At 38.1% G+C, this 18,412-nt stretch overlaps 1 pseudogene; it reads right to left on the reverse strand.

Moving 5' to 3' along the window:
* Window positions 1-18,412, reverse strand: part of LOC129018833 (putative ankyrin repeat domain-containing protein 20A2) — a 61,232-nt pseudogene that overhangs the window by 8,654 nt on the left and 34,166 nt on the right.

Raw genomic sequence — 18,412 nt, forward strand, 5'->3', positions numbered from 1 at the left:
GAGCCAAACTGAACACCAATAAGAAAGAGAAGCAAAATTTTAAATTCTAATTCAAATGATATACTATGATAGTGTTATGTATCTAGAGATTTTCTGCTTATATCCACTTCTAATATATTTTAAGTTCCAGTAGTGATACTGTTTGGATTTTTTTAATTTTAGTAATATTTACTATGTATTTATGTTGAAATAAAGTTATTGTTTGTACCCTGACACCAAAGGTCCCATTCTGCAAGGTAGGATTCTCTTAACAGGCAACTGGGTTGATTTTTACGACCCCATTCACTCCCTGAACACAGACACAGAAGTCAAATGGTGACCACAAAACAGAACAAATCTTTAAACCTGGGACTGGTGACCAGCAATATAAAACTGCAACATTTGAACCACTGGCAATGATGACTCCTTTAACACTGGTTTAACTCAGTGGCCATCATTGCTAAATTGTTCATAATTTCTGTTTCTTAGTAATATGACCCAATATTTCATGTTACCTTCTGTATTATGAGTAGGGTTATACAAATAAAAGAGCAAGATAATTCTGAAAATTTCTTGCCTCAATTCCAAGGGTAAAGACAGCTATGAGTTACTAGAGATAGTAAGAATTACTAGAATAACTAATAGTTACTAGAGATAGTAAGAATATCTTAAGTTTCATAACTGGTTAAAATGTTTTAAAAATTAAATATAAAATTATGATCTATTGGATTCTAAAGGTATAGTCTAAAAGGTCGTGTCATTTTGAATACGCTTTTTTACTAAAGCAAAAAAAAAACTAATATTAAACAAGAAACTTAAATTTTCATATACCTGTGGTTGCTTCTTTTCACTTCTTTCAAGCCTTTCTTGCTCTTCCTCTGAAGCCACTGGTAAGGCTTGTTCTGTTGACAAATTCATTGGTTTAGTTCAAATAAACTAAGAACAGTTAGATAAAGACTATAATCTTTATAAAATAAATAGAGAATGACATTTCTTTGTATTTTATATTTTGAGAGTTTAAATGAAGCTGAATGTTTACTGAAATATTTACTTCTTTAAGAAATACTTCTAATTATCCAAAACTTCAACAAACCACTTGGGGAGACACTAGATATCACCAGGTTCAAGCCATACAAAATCTCAGGGTCACTCACAAATTGTTCCTCCCAAAATAAATCAACAAAACTGTTAGAAACAAAACAAAATTTTAAAATACAGTCAAAATATACAATGTACATAACAGTACCTTTTTAACAAGACACTAATTGAGTTGGCAGTTACTAATAATTTTCAAAATTATTGTTGTTTATACCTTAATTAGTGTGCACCCCATTTTTTACATCACAAGTGTTTTCCCCTACTATTCTGAAAAATTTATTTTCATCTTTTAAGACACAGAATGTATGCTGGGCATAATAGCTCACATCTGTAATCCCAGCACTTTGGAAGGCCAAAATGGGAGAATTGCTCAAGGCCAAGAGTTTAAGACCAGCCTGGGAACCATAGATAACTTTGACTCTACAAAAAATTAGACAGGTATGGCGATATGTGCCTGTAGTCCCAGCTACTCAAGAAGTTTAGGTGAGAAGATCCCTCGAGCCCAGGAGTTTGAGGTTGCAGTGAGTCTCGATCATGCCATTGCACTCCACCCTGGGTGATAGAGTAAGAACTTGTCTCCAACAACAGAAAAAGAAAAAAAAAAAAAAAGGCTCAGAATGCTGTGTGAAGTCTTCCTTGATTCTAGCTAACTTTCTCCACACACACAGGTGTCTGTTCATTGGGGTCCCTTAGTACTTTGTCAATTTTTCTAGTGTCACTTTACCACCTGAACTGCACATCATGTCTTTACATGTCGATCCCCTTTGCTGCTAGACTGTAGAGGACAATCTTTTGAATCATCTTTGTATAAACAGTCTTAATTTTGCTAAATAATTAGTTACTGAGTTCCTGCTAAGTGTTAGGCACTGGGGTATAAGGAAGGAACATGAAAGCTGTCGGGGATGGCTTTCCTAAAGATCATGCATGAGCCGAGACTTAGAGAGTGAGGTTAGCCAGATTAAGTGAGGCAGAGGGCAGGAAAGGGTGAGCACATGCCAGGCAGCAACAAGAGAGGGAGAGAAGCCTCCAAGAGAGTATGTATTTCTCTGCAAAAGAGGCAGGGTGAGGGGGCCATTACCAGCAGCTCAGTAATTCCAGAGAAAAAGGCAGATGGGGAAAGGGCTACAGATGGAGATTTGGGCAGAAATCAGTTTCCTTTTCTTTTCTTTTTTTCAGACAAGGTCTTACTCTGTCTCCCAGACTGGAGCACAGTGGCATGATCTCGGCTCACTGCAACCCAGTCTCCTGGGTTCAAGTAATTCTCCTGCCTCAGCCTCCCGAGTAGCTGAGATTACAGGTGCGTGCCAGCACCACCTGCTAATTTTTGTATTTTATTAGAGATGGGGTTTCACCTTGTTGCCCAGGCTGGTCTTGAACTCCTGACCTCAAATGATCCACCTGCCTCAGCCTCCCAAATTGCTGAGATCACAGACATGAGCCACCATGCCCAACCCAGAAGTCAGTTTCTGAAATCCTTATATAAAGCTTTAAGATGCTTGGACATTAGGTATTCAGGAGTGGTTCATGGATCTATTTACATTAGAGATAATTAACTCTAAATACTGTGAGGAGCATAAAATTCTGAGGCATATAAATAAATGAACAAAGATAAAATATAAGGCAATGTTGCAAAGATGATGCAGGCCTGAGGAGATGTTTTCAGAAATATTTAGGATATAAGTATCAGTGGCCACTATAAGAATGAATTTTTATTGAATGAATAAATGTATGTATCTGGGTCCCTGGAGAAATACACTCTGCTCATTACTTTACAAATTTTATCAAATGAGAAGTAAGATAATATACATAAACTGTTTCAGTTACTTGTATTTACTTTACACTTTTTCTGTTTCAGTTTTATTGTGCCAAGGAAATGCATTTGGGTTTTGTGGTGGTGGTTGTTGTTGTCATTGTTGTTGTTTTTTGAGATGGAGTTTCACTCTTCCTGCCCAGGCTGAAGTACAGTGGTTTGATCTCAGCTCACCACAACCTCTGCTTCCCAGGTTCAAGCAATTCTCCTGCCTCAGCCTCCCAAGTAGCTGGAATTACAGGTATTTGCCACCATGAACAGCTAGTTTTGTGTTTTTAGTAGAGATGGGTTTCTCCATGTTGGTCAGGCTGGTCTCAAACTCCCAACCTCAGGTTATCCACCCGCCTCAGCCTCCCAAAGTGTTGGGATTACAGGCACGAGTCACCGCGCCCAGCCACATTGGGGATTTTGTTTTAAAAGTTCTGTTTCCTGGATCTACCAAGCTCATAAGAAAACAGAAGAAAACAAGTCATTTGCATAGGTAAGAAACTTTGGATTTATAGCTTGTCATCACTACTCTAGAAGTTTATCATCATGTTTTGTAAAACAAAATGTTAATTCTAGACATAAGGGAAAAAGAAATTAAAACTATAGGGGTGGGTGAAAAAATAGTAGACCAGGTGTTCTAGCAGAATTAAATTTGATGCTCCTGTGTTATCTTTAAATGACACAGCTCTTCTGAAAACCTATACTCCTAGTGCATGATTATCCATTAAGACAAAGTGATGGAATGTGTGAATACAGCTGAGAAGACACCACAAGGCAAATTCTTAATGGATCCCATTAATATTGGGAAAATCAACACTATAAAACAGAAAGCCACAGGCATTACTTAATATTTGGTTTTGGAAGGTATTTTTAGTGACACTGCATACAGTTGTACCTAATAATTGCAAAATTAGAGATGTAAACATAAAACAAAGGCACATTGTGTTTGAGTAGGAAATCTGTAGATGTCTAGCTGGTTTTCCCATCCAGCCCCAAAATTCTAAAGATAATCATGGTACCCACACTCAAATTTATGTCAAATAACAACCTCAACGAAATTACTCTTTCTCCTCATTCTCTTTGTTATTTATATGTTGCTTTCCTTAAGGGAAGAATACAAATGCCTTGCTAAGAAGCATTCTGTTTGGTTGTAGGCTGCATAAGGGGAGTAAGCACAAAGTACATTTGACCACAAAATGACTTTTTAAAAGTCAGAACTATGGTAGCATGAAGCCAACCGAGGTAATCTAGAATAAAATTTTCTGTGCTTCTTTCCCTTCTTTGCTCTCTTTCTACTCTAATAACTGCAATTCATGCAGGTAATGAAGAGTATAATTCCCTGATAGAAACACAGCTCCAAGATTAATCCTTTCTTTAACTATGAAGTTCGCGTGTCCAAAGTCTGTAGTTGCTGTCTGATTTTTGATCACTGATGGGGATACAGATATTTATCATCAACTCACAACTCCCCAAATCTTTGAAAAGTCTTACTATTGATGGTTCAACTAGTGGACACATAATCTAAAATATCTGAAAATAAAGTTTTTATTTATTAGAATGTAAATAGTAATACAAATTGTAATAAGGTGTAAAAGTTCTTTCTTCACTGAAGCAGTACCATGTTGTCCTCTACCCCACAAACACACCCCTCCCTCATGGTCTAATGTATTTTAAAAGACCTGTAATTGCTATTAACTCAGACAAGTTTACTTAACTTGTTCTAAGCTTCTGTTATTTACTACAATTTACTTTCCATCACTCAATGATCTCTATTATATATGTTGTTTTCCATGAGAAATTTGTTTATTAGTAATTAAGATTCTTCAGGGATAAGAAAATATTTGAATAACTAACTTTATGCATAAACATATTAAGGTCAAGTACCCATGACATTGTTGTGTGTTTCTGTGTACTAGAGACAAAAACTTCAAAAAAAATTTTAAGGAATATACATTAAATTAAAAACTGCTTTCATTAAACTGAGATAATCTTCCCTCAATGCATGAATACCTTCAGAATTCACATAGACCAAAGAATTGTATAAAATATAATAGCCTTAAAAATCTTATTTGTAGCTGGCACAGTGGCTCCTGCCTGTAATCCCAGCACATTGGCAAGCCGAGGTGGGCAGATCACCTGAGGTCAGGAGTTCATTCAAGGGCAGCCTGGCCAACATGGTGAAACCTCATCTCTACTAAAAATAGAAAAATTAGCAGGGTATGGTAGCACGTGCAGGTAGTATCAGCTACTCGAGGGGCTGAGGCAGGAGAATTGCTTGAACCCGAGAGGCAGAGGTGGTAATGAGCCAAGACTGAGCCACTGCACTCCAGCCTTGGTGACAGAGCAAGACTCTCTCAAAAACACAAACAAACAAACAAAAAACATAATTGTTCCCATATAAGTCTATGTTCACACAAGATCTGAAGAGTACACAACACCGTGAGACAGGACAGACATATATTTTAAAAGTTGTATTCCTGGTTTCTGTAAAAATAAAACGGTTGAATTTAAGCTTTTAAGACAAGTCAAGGAAAAGAGCAAAAAATGCAAAAGTGAAACTTGAAAGGTCATTTCCCCATCAAGGGCTCATGATCACTGGACATTCACAAACAATATTGTTCAAAACGTTAGTTCTGAATTTTGATCCGAGTATCCCTGGAGTTGCAGTTTCATTCAAGGATGTCCAAGAGGTCAAATAAGACAATATCATTTGCTATTTTTAGTTTTCTTTTCTGAGAACAGCACAGCAAACTTCTTCAGAGAAAAGAATTGCCTTAACTTCATAGGCTAAAGGCTCACAAGTCATAGTTCTAAGGACATTTATAAAATGTGGTGGTGCATGCTTGTATTCTGAACTTTTCAACTTTAAACTCTCATATAGTAAATATTAATAGATACAAACTGATTAAAGAAAAGCCCTCTTAATCTGACATTATTTTTATTTTTCTTTCTTTCTTCATTTATCAGCAACAGGAGAGTCTAACTAAATGTGGTAAAGTGGTATAAGGGAATACAATGAAAAGTGTAAAATGAATTAAACCAGAGATAATCATATCAATGTGGATACATCTGGAAAATATAATACAAAATACACCAAAGAAAGCGGCAGAAAGGTATGTAAAGTGTATAACCACTCACATACCATTTTAGGACACAAAAAATTCTGCATATTATTTCTGAACATCATAATATAGTTAAAGATTTCAAAAGGGCATTGAAATGAAAAACAACCAACTTATATGTCAGTAGCCTGTATGCAATCATGTTTTAAAAACCTTAACACCAAAAAGTCTCAAAATCACCATTTTAAAAGACTGTGCCTACCAGTTATAAATGAATAATTACTTTCCTCATTTTTAATAGTCAAAGATGCCACAAACACACACATACACACACCTATACATACACATACACACACAGTCTTGCTCACTAGAACATCTCATTGGCTTCAGATCATCAGTGTAATAACACTAGCAGCAAGCCTCTGAAGTTAAAACAGAAACAGACACGTTAATAAGTAAAGCTTTCCTCTAGGTAAAGATCAGAACTCCAACTAGCACATAAATCAATGGAAATATCTTAGAGTCTTAAAATTCACTGCTTTGAGTCCCTGACAAGTATAAAAATTTTATACTGAAAACTTCATGCTATTCAAAACATTAAAAGAGAAATATCTGAGTTAAAGCTTACATTTTTAAAATCTTTTTTATGCTTCTAAATTTATTTTTATTCAAATATGGATACCAACAATAACATTTATGTCAATGCCTTCCATTCAATTTTGAAGAAACAGAATTGGGGGTAAGAATAATGTGAGTACTTCCAATCATTTAATGTACTTATTTCCAGCTTTCCATTTGTATTGAATATGTACCTGCTCTCAATGTCTGTACATTGTTTCTTTATACTGCTCCTTTCACAGCAGGATCTTCCATTTCAGTGCTAGGCTGAATGGGTTTTAAAAGAAAATGATTCATAAATCATATATATTTTATACAATATGGAGTTAGTGATTCAAAAAATATACATAATTAATTACCTTCAAGGAAGGATGTTTTGCAGGAGGCCCTACAAAGCAAAGGGGATATGTCATCAATTATATGTAAGTATGACAGGGCCAACCAAACATTCATGTGGTGTTACTATCGAGCTGAATTCTCATGCCTGGCTATAAAAATAATTACTTAAGGTTTTGAGGGTTTGTCTTGGCTTCTTCTTTTCATTGCCTAGGACAGCAACGTAACAGAAACATAATGAGGAAAATAGGAATATAAGATTCCTAAAATGCACAGTTTACATTTCAGTAGTGAGATTATGTTTCAAATGCCTATACCTAAAATAGAAAATCATGGATATCTCCATGAACATGTGGGCCAATGAGGAGCAAACCAAACCTGAGGGAATCAATGTCAAAGCTGATGGTGAATGTACAGAGTATTTTAACTCAACACATCAGAGGCATTGCTGCCAGCACACCACAAATAAATTCCCCTTGTCCTGTTGCTGAGGAAATACACAGTTGGGATGACAGTTCAGGTGAATGTGTGATTCACCTCTCATCAAAGAAAGTGTTCTACATTGATCAGCTAGGATACACACTTACAAAATGACAGCTAATCAAAGTATTCATTTTTCCCATGACCACATGGGCTACTGCAGCACCTACATTTCTCCTATCCCCTCATTTGGCCTTGAATTAAAGCTCCTTGATCCACTTGTGCAAGGTGGTCCATAAAAGACATCAAATAAACTATGTCAAATAAGCTTCCAATATCAAAATATTTATCAAAAAAGAAAACACTGAATTACCACAGACTTGCTGGATATGAATACACATTTATATTTCAAAATCAGTGCAGTATTTATTGAAAATGAGAATTTTGGTATTCACAGAATGAATTTTATAATATGATTGCTTCTAAAATTAACTAAGTTTGGTATATTATCTTACACTGTAAAGGACTTTTATAAAACAGCTATCATATCAAAGAACTGGCTGTCTCAAAAAAAATTAGCCAAAGCATCTATATGCAACTTAATCACATCTTAGTCATTCATGTCAGTGAAAGTTCTCTCTCTGAGGCCTGACAGTTATCAAGTGAAATGAGCTGCTGTGGTTTACCCAATTCTAGCACTCCCTCCTGCCTCCAGTACCCTCCACAGCAATAACCTCTTTTGTGAGACTGGGCATATGCTGAAGCAACTGCAAGTGAGTTGTCTCAAGTTCACTTGGCTTTAACTCACAAGACCCCAGCAAATGTCTTTCTTTCCTCCCTGTGTGTCCTTTCACAATCCCTCTTCCTTTGAAAAAGTGATTTTTAGTTGGGAGCCAAGATGGCCAAATAGGAACAGCTCCGGTCTACAGCTCCCAGCGTGAGCGACGCAGAAGATGGGTGATTTCTGCATTTCCATCTGAGCTTTGAAGAGAGCAGTGGTTCTCCCAGCAAGCAGCTAGAGAACTGAGAATGGACAGACTGCCTCCTCAAGTGGGTCCCTGACCCCTGACCCCCGAGCAGCCTAACTGGGAGGCACCCCCCAGCAGGGGCAGACTGACACCTCACATGGCTGGGTACTCCAACAGACCAGCAGCTGAGAGTCCTGTCTGTTAGAAGGAAAACTAACAAACAGAAAGAACATCCACACCAAAAACCCATCTGTACATCACCATCATCAAAGACCAAAAGTAGATAAAACCACAAAGATGGGGAAAAAACAGAGCAGAAAAACTGGAAACTCTAAAAAGCAGAGTGCCTCTCCTCCTCCAAAGGAATGCAGTTCCTCACCAGCAACGGAACAAAGCTGGATGGAGAATGACTTTGATGAGCTGAGAGAAGAAGGCTTCAGAAGATCAAATTACTCCGAGCTACGGGAGGATATTCAAACCAAAGGCAAAGAAGTTGAAAACCTTGAAAAAAATTTAGAAGAATATATAACTAGAATAACCAATACAGAGAAGTGCTTAAAGGAGCTGATGGAGCTTAAAGCCAAGGCTCGAGAACTACGTGAAGAATGCAGAAGCCTCAGGAGCCGATGCAATCAACTGGAAGAAAGGGTATCAGCGATGGAAGATCAAATGAATGAAATGAAGCAAGAAGGAAAGTTTAGAGAAAAAAGAATAAAAAGAAATGAGCAAAGCCTCCAAGAAATATGGGACTATGTGAAAAGACCAAATCTACATCTGATTGGTGTACCTGAAAGTGACGGGGAGAGTGGAACCAAGTTGGAAAACACTCAGCAGGATATCATCCAGGAGAACTTCCCCAATCTAGCAAGGCAGGCCAACATTCAGATTCAGGAAATACAGAGAACGCCACAAAGATACTCCTCGAGAAGAGCAACTCCAAGACACATAATTGTCAGATTCACCAAAGTTGAAATGAAGGAAAAAATGTTAAGGGCAGCCAGAGAGAAAGGTCGGGTTACCATCAAAGGGAAGCCCATCAGACTAACAGCAGATCTCTCGGCAGAAATTCTACAAACCAGAAGAGAGTGGGGGCCAATATTCAACATTCTTAAAGAAAAGAATTTTCAACCCAGAATTTCATATCCAGCCAAACTAAGCTTCATAAGTGAAGGAGAAATAAAATACTTTACAGACAAGCAAATGCTGACAGATTTTGTCACCACCAGGCCTGCCCTAAAAGAGCTCCTGAAGGAAGCGCTAAACATGGAAAGGCACAACCGGTACCAGCCACTTCAAAATCATGCCAAAATGTAAAGACCATCGAGACTAGGAAGAGACTGCATCAACTAATGAGCAAAATAACCAGCTAACATCATAATGACAGGATCAAATTCACACATAACAATATTAACTTTAAATGTAAAAGGACTAAATGCTCCAATTAAAAGACACAGACTGGCAAATTGGATAAAGACTCAGGACCCATCAGTGTGCTGTATTCAGGAAACCCATCTCATGTGCAGAGACACACATAGGCTCAAAATAAAAAGATGGAGGAAGATCTACCAAGCAAATGGAAAACAAAAAAAGGCAGGGGTTGCAATCCTACTCTCTGATAAAACAGACTTTAAACCAATGAAGATCAAAAGAGACAAAGAAGGCCGTTACATAATGGTAAAGGGATCAATTCAACAAGAAGAGCTAACTATCCTAAATATATATGCACCCAATACAGGAGCACCCAGATTCATAAAGCAAGTCGTGAGTGACCTAAAAAGAGACTTAGACTCCCACACATTAATAATGGGAGACTTTAACACCCCACTGTCAACATTAGACAGATCAACGAGAGAGAAAGTCAACAAGGATACCCAGGAATTGAACTCAGCTCCTCACAAGCGGACCTAATAGACATCTACAGAACTCTCCACTCCAAATCAACAGAATATACATTTTTTTCAGCACCACACCACACCCATTCCAAAATTGACCACATACTTGGAAGTAAAGCTCTCCTCAGCAAATGTAAAAGAACAGAAATTATAACAAACTATCTCTCAGATCACAGTGCAATCAAACTAGAACTCAGGATTAAGAATCTCACTCAAAACCACTCAACTACATGGAAACTGAACAACCTGCTCCTGAATGACTACTGGATACATAACGAAATGAAGGCAGAAATAAAGATGTTCTTTGAAACCAACGAGAACAAAGACACAACATACCAGGATCTCTGGGATGCATTCAAAGCAGTGTGTAGAGGGAAATTTATAGCACTAAATGCCCACAAAAGAAACCAGAAAAGATTCAAACTTGACACCCTAACATCACAATTAAAAGATCTAGAGAAGCAAGAGCAAACACATTCAAAAGCTAGCAGAAGGCAAGAAATAACTAAAATCAGAGCAGAACTGAAAGAAATAGAGACACAAAAAACCCTTCAAAAAATTAATGAATCCAGGAGCTAGTTTTTTGAAAGGATCAACAAAACTGATAGACCGCTAGCAAGACTAATAAAGAAAAAAAGAGAGAAGAATCAAATAGATGCAATAAAAAATGATAAAGGGGATATCACCACCGATCCCACAGAAATACAAACTACCATCAGAGAATACTACAAACACCTCTATGCAAATAAAATAGAAAATCTAGAAGAAATGGATAAATTCCTCGACACATACATGCTCCCAAGACTAAACCAGGAAGAAGTTCAATCTCTGAATAGACCAATAACAGGAGCTGAAATTGTGGCAATAATCAATAGCTTATCAACCAAAAAGAGTCCAGGACCAGATGGATTCACAGCCGAATTCTACCAGAGGTACAAGGAGGAGCTGGTACCATTCCTTCTGAAACTATTCCAATCAACAGAAAAAGAGGGAATCCTCCCTAACTCATTTTATGAGGCCAGCATCATCCTGATACCAAAGCCAGGCAGAGACACAACCAAAAAAGAGAATTTTAGACCAATATCCTTGATGAACATTGATGCAAAAATCCTCAATATAATACTGGCAAACCGAATCCAGCAGCACATCAAAAAGCTTATCCACCATGATCAAGTGGGCTTCATCCCTGGGATGCAAGGCTGGTTCAATATATGCAAATCAATAAATGTAATCCAGCATATAAGCAGAACCAAAGACAAAAACCACATGATTATCTCAATAGATGCAGAAAAGGCCTTTGACAAAACTCAACAACCCTCATGCTAAAAACTCTCAATAAATTAGGTATTGATGGGATGTATCTCAAAACAATAAGAGCTATCTATGACAAACCCACAGCCAATATCATACTGAATGGGCAAAAACTGGAAGCATTCCCTTTGAAAAGTGGTACAAGACAGGGATGCCCTCTCTCACCACTCCTATTCAACATAGTGTTGGAAGTTCTGGCCAGGTCAATTAGGCAGGAGAAGGAAATAATGGGTATTCGATTAGGAAAAGAGGAAGTCAAATTGTCCCTGTTTGCAGATGACATGATTGTATATCTAGAAAACCCCATTGTCTCAGTCCAAAATATCCTGAAGCTGATAAGCAACTTCAGCAAAGTCTCAGGATACAAAATCAATGTACAAAAATCACAAGCATTCTTATACACCAACAACAGACAAACAGAGAGCCAAATCATGAGTGAACTCCCATTCACAATTGCTTCAAAGAGAATAAAATACCTAGGAACCTAACTTACAAGGGATGTGAAGGACCTCTTCAAGGAGAACTACAAACCACTGCTCAAGGAAATAAAAGAGGAGACAAACAAATGGAAGAACATTCCATGCTCATGGGTAGGAAGAATCAATATCGTGAAAATGGCCATACTGCCCAAGGTAATTTACAGATTCAATGCCATCCCCATCAAGCTACCAATGACTTTCTTCACAGAATTGGAAAAAACTACTTTAAAGTTCATATGGAACCAAAAAAGAGCCCGCATCGCCAAGTCAATCCTAAGCCAAAAGAACAAAGCTGGAGGCATCACACTACCTGACTTCAAACTATACTACAAGGCTACAGTAACCAAAACAGCATGGTACTGCTACCAAAACAGAGATATAGGCCAATGGAACAGAACAGAGCCCTCAGAAATAATGCCGCATATCTACAACTATCTGATCTTTCACAAACCTGAGAAAAACAAGCAATGGGGAAAGGATTCCCTATTTAATAAATGGTGCTGGGAAAACTGGCTAGCCATATGTAGAAAGCTGAAACTGGATCCCTTCCTTACACCTTATACAAAAATCAATTCAAGATGGATTAAAGACTTAAATGTTAGACCTAAAACCATAAAAACCCTAGAAGAAAACCTAGGCATTACCATTCAGGACATAGGCATGGGCAAGGACTTCATGTCTAAAACACCAAAAGCAATGGCAACAAAAGCCAAAATTGACAAATGGGATCTAATTCAACTAAAGAGCTTCTGCACAGCAAAAGAAACTACCATCAGAGTGAACAGGCAACCTACAAAATGGGAGAAAATTTTCACAACCTACTCATCTGACAAAGGGCTAATTTCCAGAATCTACAATGAACTCAAACAAATTTACAAGAAAAAAACAAACAACCCCATCAAAAAGTGGGCGAAGGACATAAACAGACACTTCTCAGAAGAAGACATTTATGCAGCCAAAAAACACATGAAGAAATGCTCACCATCACTGGCCATCAGAGAAATGCAAATCAAAACCACAATGAGATACCATCTCACACCAGTTAGAATGGCAATCATTAAAAAGTCAGGAAACAACAGGTGCTGGAGAGGATGTGGAGAAATAGGAACACTTTTACACTGTTGGTGGGACTGTAAACTAGTTCAACCCTTGTGGAAGTCAGTGTGGCGATTCCTCAGGGATCTAGAACTAGAAATTCCATTTGACCCAGCCATCCCATTACTGGGTATACCCCCAAAGGACTATAAATCATGCTGCTATAAAGACACATGCACACGTATGTTTATTGCGGCATTATTCACAATAGCAAAGACTTGGAACCAACCCAAGTGTCCAACAATGATAGACTGGATTAGGAAAATGTGGCACATATACACCATGGAATACTATGCAGCCATAAAAAATGATGAGTTCATGTCCTTTGTAGGGACATGGATGAAATTGGAAATCATCATTCTCAGTAAACTATCGCAAGAACAAAAAACCAAACACCGCATATTCTCACTCATAGGTGGGAAGTGAACAGTGAGAACACATGGACACAGGAAGGGGAACATCACACTTCGGGGACTGTTGTGGGGTGGGGGGAGGGGGGAGGGAGAGCACTGGGAGATATACCTAATGCTAGATGATGAGTTAGTGGGTGCAGCGCACCAGCATGGCACATGTATACATGTGTAACTAACCTGCACATTGTGCACATGTACCCTAAAACTTAAAGTATAATAATAAAAAAAAAAAGAAAAAGTGATTTTTAGATCTGTCGTCCTGATGCTTCCCTTCCTAACTGCTTTTTATGGATAATTGCAACCACTTTTTTCATCTGTATTCAGCAGTAATATACACCTGTAATCTCTCTTTTTTCATCTCATTTTCCTTCCCCTGTGGCTAGAATCATGCTCAGAAATAAAAGGAAATTAATGCTTTCCCTGGATTCTGTTATTTTTTAAATTGCTCTCCAATGGTTCTTTTTCCAGATTTCTCTAAAGGAAGGCTCTTCCCTTGCTATTCAGAGCTGTGTCCAAGGACAAGCACCAACATCACCTGAGTACTCATGAGAAATGCAGACTGCCATACCTGCTGAATCAGAATGTGCACTTTCCAGAAGCTCCTCAAGTAATTCATGACAATCTGAATGCCCTGTTTTACACTTTATGTGATTCCATATTGGTTTACCCTAATTGCCCTTTTTGGCCTAGCCTCAATTTCTTCCCTATTATGTCCCTGAATTTAATACTACATTATGAGCCATAATGTTTCTAATGAACTTTTAATTAGGCTATACCTTCTCTAATTAACTTCTTCTGCATAAATCACCCAACACTATTCTTTTCAATTATGTTAATTTGGCCTATATGATACTATCCTATAAGGTTACAACATTTTCTTTAAAACAAAATCATAGCCATACATGGCTGACCATTTATGGTGATGTTCACCTATGGTAGATAAAACACAGGTATGTGTGGTAAAGTACTTCAATCCTTAATGCCTCTCCAGTAGTGAGGATGGCAGAAGGAGCAGGAAAACGTTTCTCTAATTCTCTGACACATGTTGGTACTGGAAGCTCACTTTATCTTCCTTCCTATTTCTAACACCCTGTTCTTCCTTCTTCTACAGATCAATTTGACTTTACTACCCTCCATTACATACATCCACATATATGTTTTTATTTATTCCATGTACACTCTGCCCTCCTCATTCTTTCTTTCTCTTTTATCCATTTCCTCTTGCCTCTCTCCTGACCTGCCTCAGGTCTTAGAGTATGTTAAAATGGAACTCATAACTCAGCTCCTTTAGTGGTACTCCCAATAGAATCAACTGCTGACCCTTGGTTAAAGACACAACTTATCACCATTTCACTTCTTTACTTATTATACAGTTAATAGGACATTTTCTTTAGCTATCAGACTCTATTAGTGCTCATATTTTCAAAGAAACATTCCATCAAATGATTTTTTTTTTTTTCTAGACGGAGTCTCGCTCTGTCACCCAGGCTGGAGTACAGTGGCGTGATCGCCGCTTACTGTAAGCTCCACCTCCCAGGTTCACCCCATTCTCCTGCCTCAGCCTCCCAAGTAGCTGGGACTACAGGTGCCTCCCACCACGCCTGGCTAATTTTTTCTATTTTTAGTAGAGATGGAGTTTCACCATGTTAGCCACGATGGTCTCAATCTCCTGACCTCGTGATCTGCCCACCTCGGCCTCCCAAAGTGCTGGGATTACAGGCGTGAGCCACCGCACCCAGCCTCCATCAAATGCCTTTTTAAATAAAATACGGTTCTCACCTTCTCCTTTTCCATAGACTATTCTGTTTCCTTTTCCACGGGAAGGTTCAGGTAAAGGCTCTGACACTTTCTCGGGGACACGCTGCTAAGGTAATATCAAGAATTAGTTTCCATTTTAAAATTATAATGAGTTGCATCAATAGTTTCTTATCAATCTCTTTTTATGAAACTCTGTCTCACTCTGTCAACCCAGGGCTAGAATGCAGGGGCCTGATTATGGTTCACTTTGGTCTCAAACTCCTGACCTCAAGCAATCTTCCCACCTCAACTTCCTGAATAGCTGGAACTACAGGTGCGTACCATCATGCCATGCTAATGTTCTTATTGTTATCTTTGTAGAGACAAGGCCTCATTATACTGCCCAGGCTGGTCTGAAACGCCTAGGCTCAAGTAAATCTTCCACTTCTGCCTCCCAAAGTGTTGAGATACGCAGTGTGCACCACCACACCCAGCCCTAATCAATTTCTTTAAATCAATCTCAATGTTGCCCAGGCATGGTGGCTAACACCTGTAATCTCAGCCCTTTGCAAGGCCAATGTGGGTGGATTGCTTGAGTTCAGGAGTTTGAGACCAGCCTGGGCAACATAATTAGAACACATCTCTACACAAAAAGTACCAAAAGGAGTCAGGCATGATGGTGTGTGCCTGTAGTCTCAGCTGCTTGGTAAGCTGATATGGGAGGATCACTTGAGCCTGAGAGGTGGAGACTGTAGCGTGCCAAGACCCAACAGAGCAAGACCCTGACTCCCCCAAAATTTCAATTTAAAATGTGAGAACAAAGAGAGATACAAACAAAAAACAAGCCTAATTGGTCAATGAAATATGAGCTTAAGCCAAGAAAGAAAAGAAACAACATGAAGTACAATAAAGTACGTGGGGAAATAGATCTATAATAGAGCCTTTTGGTCTTTCATATCCCTGATAATACTAATTAATATTTATGCTACAATTAGTTTTTTGTAAGTACTTCTGTGATAGAGTTTATTACTATAAGACATTCAATTAGCTAAATATGGTCATCTAACACTACCTGAAAGAACATTATTATAACAGAGAGAGAAAACTGGAACTTTCCATCAACTTTCCACCCAGAAAAAGAATTGGTCACCAGAATTCTAAAGAGTAATGTATGGCAGACACATGGAAAAATGCTCATCATCGCTGGCCATCAGAGAAATGCAAATCAAAACCACAATGAGATACCATCTCACACCAGTTAGAATGGCAATCATTAAAAAGTCAGGAAACAGCAAGTGCTGGAGAGGATGTGGAGACATAGGAACACTTTTACACTGTTGGTGGGATGGTAAACTAGTTCAACCATTGTGGAAGACAGTGTGGCGATTCCTCAAGGATCTAGAACTAGAAATGCCATTTGACCCAGTCATCCCATTATTGGGTATATACCCAAAGGATTATAAATCATGCTGCTATAAAGACACATGCACACGTATGTTTATTGTGGCACTATTCACAATAGCAAAGACTTGGAAGTAACCCAAATGTCCATCAATGATAGACTGGATTAAGAAAATGTGGCACATATACACCATGGAATACTATGCAGACATAAGAAAGGATGAGTTCATGTCCTTTGTAGGGACATGGATGAAGCTGGAAACCATCACTCTGAGCAAACTGTCGCAAGGACAGAAAACCAAACACCACATGTTCTCACTCATAGGTGGGAAGTGAACAATGAGAACACTTAGACACAGGAAGTGGAACATCACACACTGGGGCCTGTTGTGGGGTGGGGGCAGGGGGGAGGGATAGCATTAGGAGATATACCTAATGTAAATGACGAGTTAATGGGTGCAGCACACTAACATGGCACATGTATACACATGTAACAAACCTGCACGTTGTGCACATGTACCCTAGAACCTAAAGTATAATAATAATAATAACAATAAAGAGTAATGTATGGCTTGAAAAGGTATATTTAATAGAACATGAATTGGGGCTAATAAAAAGCTTAAGAAATGTTAATCTAAAATCTCAATGTTAAGATTCCAGTTGAATGATACTAGAAAATATATTGTAACCCTCTTTGCTACTGATGACCTATATCTAATTTATTTCCTTTTTAATTATGGTATAATTTCTCAACATACATCAAAACTTATACACCCTTAAATATTAAAAAATAATACAAAAGTAAGCAATATTTTAAATAAAATATTTAATTGTTAGATACATTAGGTATATTATATTACTTATAACATTCCATTATATAAAAATTCATTTGTCTATTTATTTAGATTAAACAACTATTAAGACTGAATGTCTCATGCCTGTAACCCCAGCACTTTGAGACGCTGAGGCGGGCAGAACACTTGAGCACAACAGTTAAAGACCAGCCTGGGCAACAAGGCAAAACCCTGTCTGTACAAAACTCAGCCAAGCATGGTGACACAGGTCTATGATGACATAGCTCTATTGCTTCAAATACTTGGATGGCTGAAGTGTGAGGATCACCTGAGCCCAGGAAACGGAGATCGGAGTGAGCCAAGATCTCACCAGTGCCCTCCAGCCTGGGTGACAGAGTGAAACCCCATCTCAAAAAACAACAAGTAAAATGCTTCTTACATGGAAGACTGTATTCTAGGTACTCCAGGATACACACAAATATGTTTACCGACCTCCAGTACCTTATGGTATGCAGGAGCTTCCAATGATTGTTTAAACAACTAAATAGAAAACCTTCTGACATTCAAAATTTCAGAATATGATATAAGGACTTTGAGTGGTTATTTTATTTTATTTTGTTTTTTTTTTTTTTTTTTTTTTTTTTTTATTTTTTTTTTTCTTTTATTGTAATTATTATTATTATTATTATTATTATACTTTAGGTTTTATGGTACATGTGCCCAATGTGCAGTAAGTTACATATGTATACATGTGCCATGCTGGTGCACTGCACCCACCAACTCGTCATCTAGCATTAGGTATATCTCCCAATGTTATCCCTCCCCCCTCCCCCCAACCCACAACAGTCCCTGAAGTGTGATGTTCCCCTTCCTGTGTCCATGTGTTCTCATTGTTCAATTCCCACCTATGAGTGAGAATATGCGGTGTTTGGTTTTTTGTTCTTGCGATAGTTTACTGAGAATGATGATTTCCAATTTCATCCATGTCCCTACAAAGGACATGAACTCATC

The sequence above is a fragment of the Pongo pygmaeus genome, chromosome 17, assembly GCF_028885625.2.
Source record: "Pongo pygmaeus isolate AG05252 chromosome 17, NHGRI_mPonPyg2-v2.0_pri, whole genome shotgun sequence".
Taxonomy (NCBI): Eukaryota; Metazoa; Chordata; class Mammalia; order Primates; family Hominidae; genus Pongo; species Pongo pygmaeus.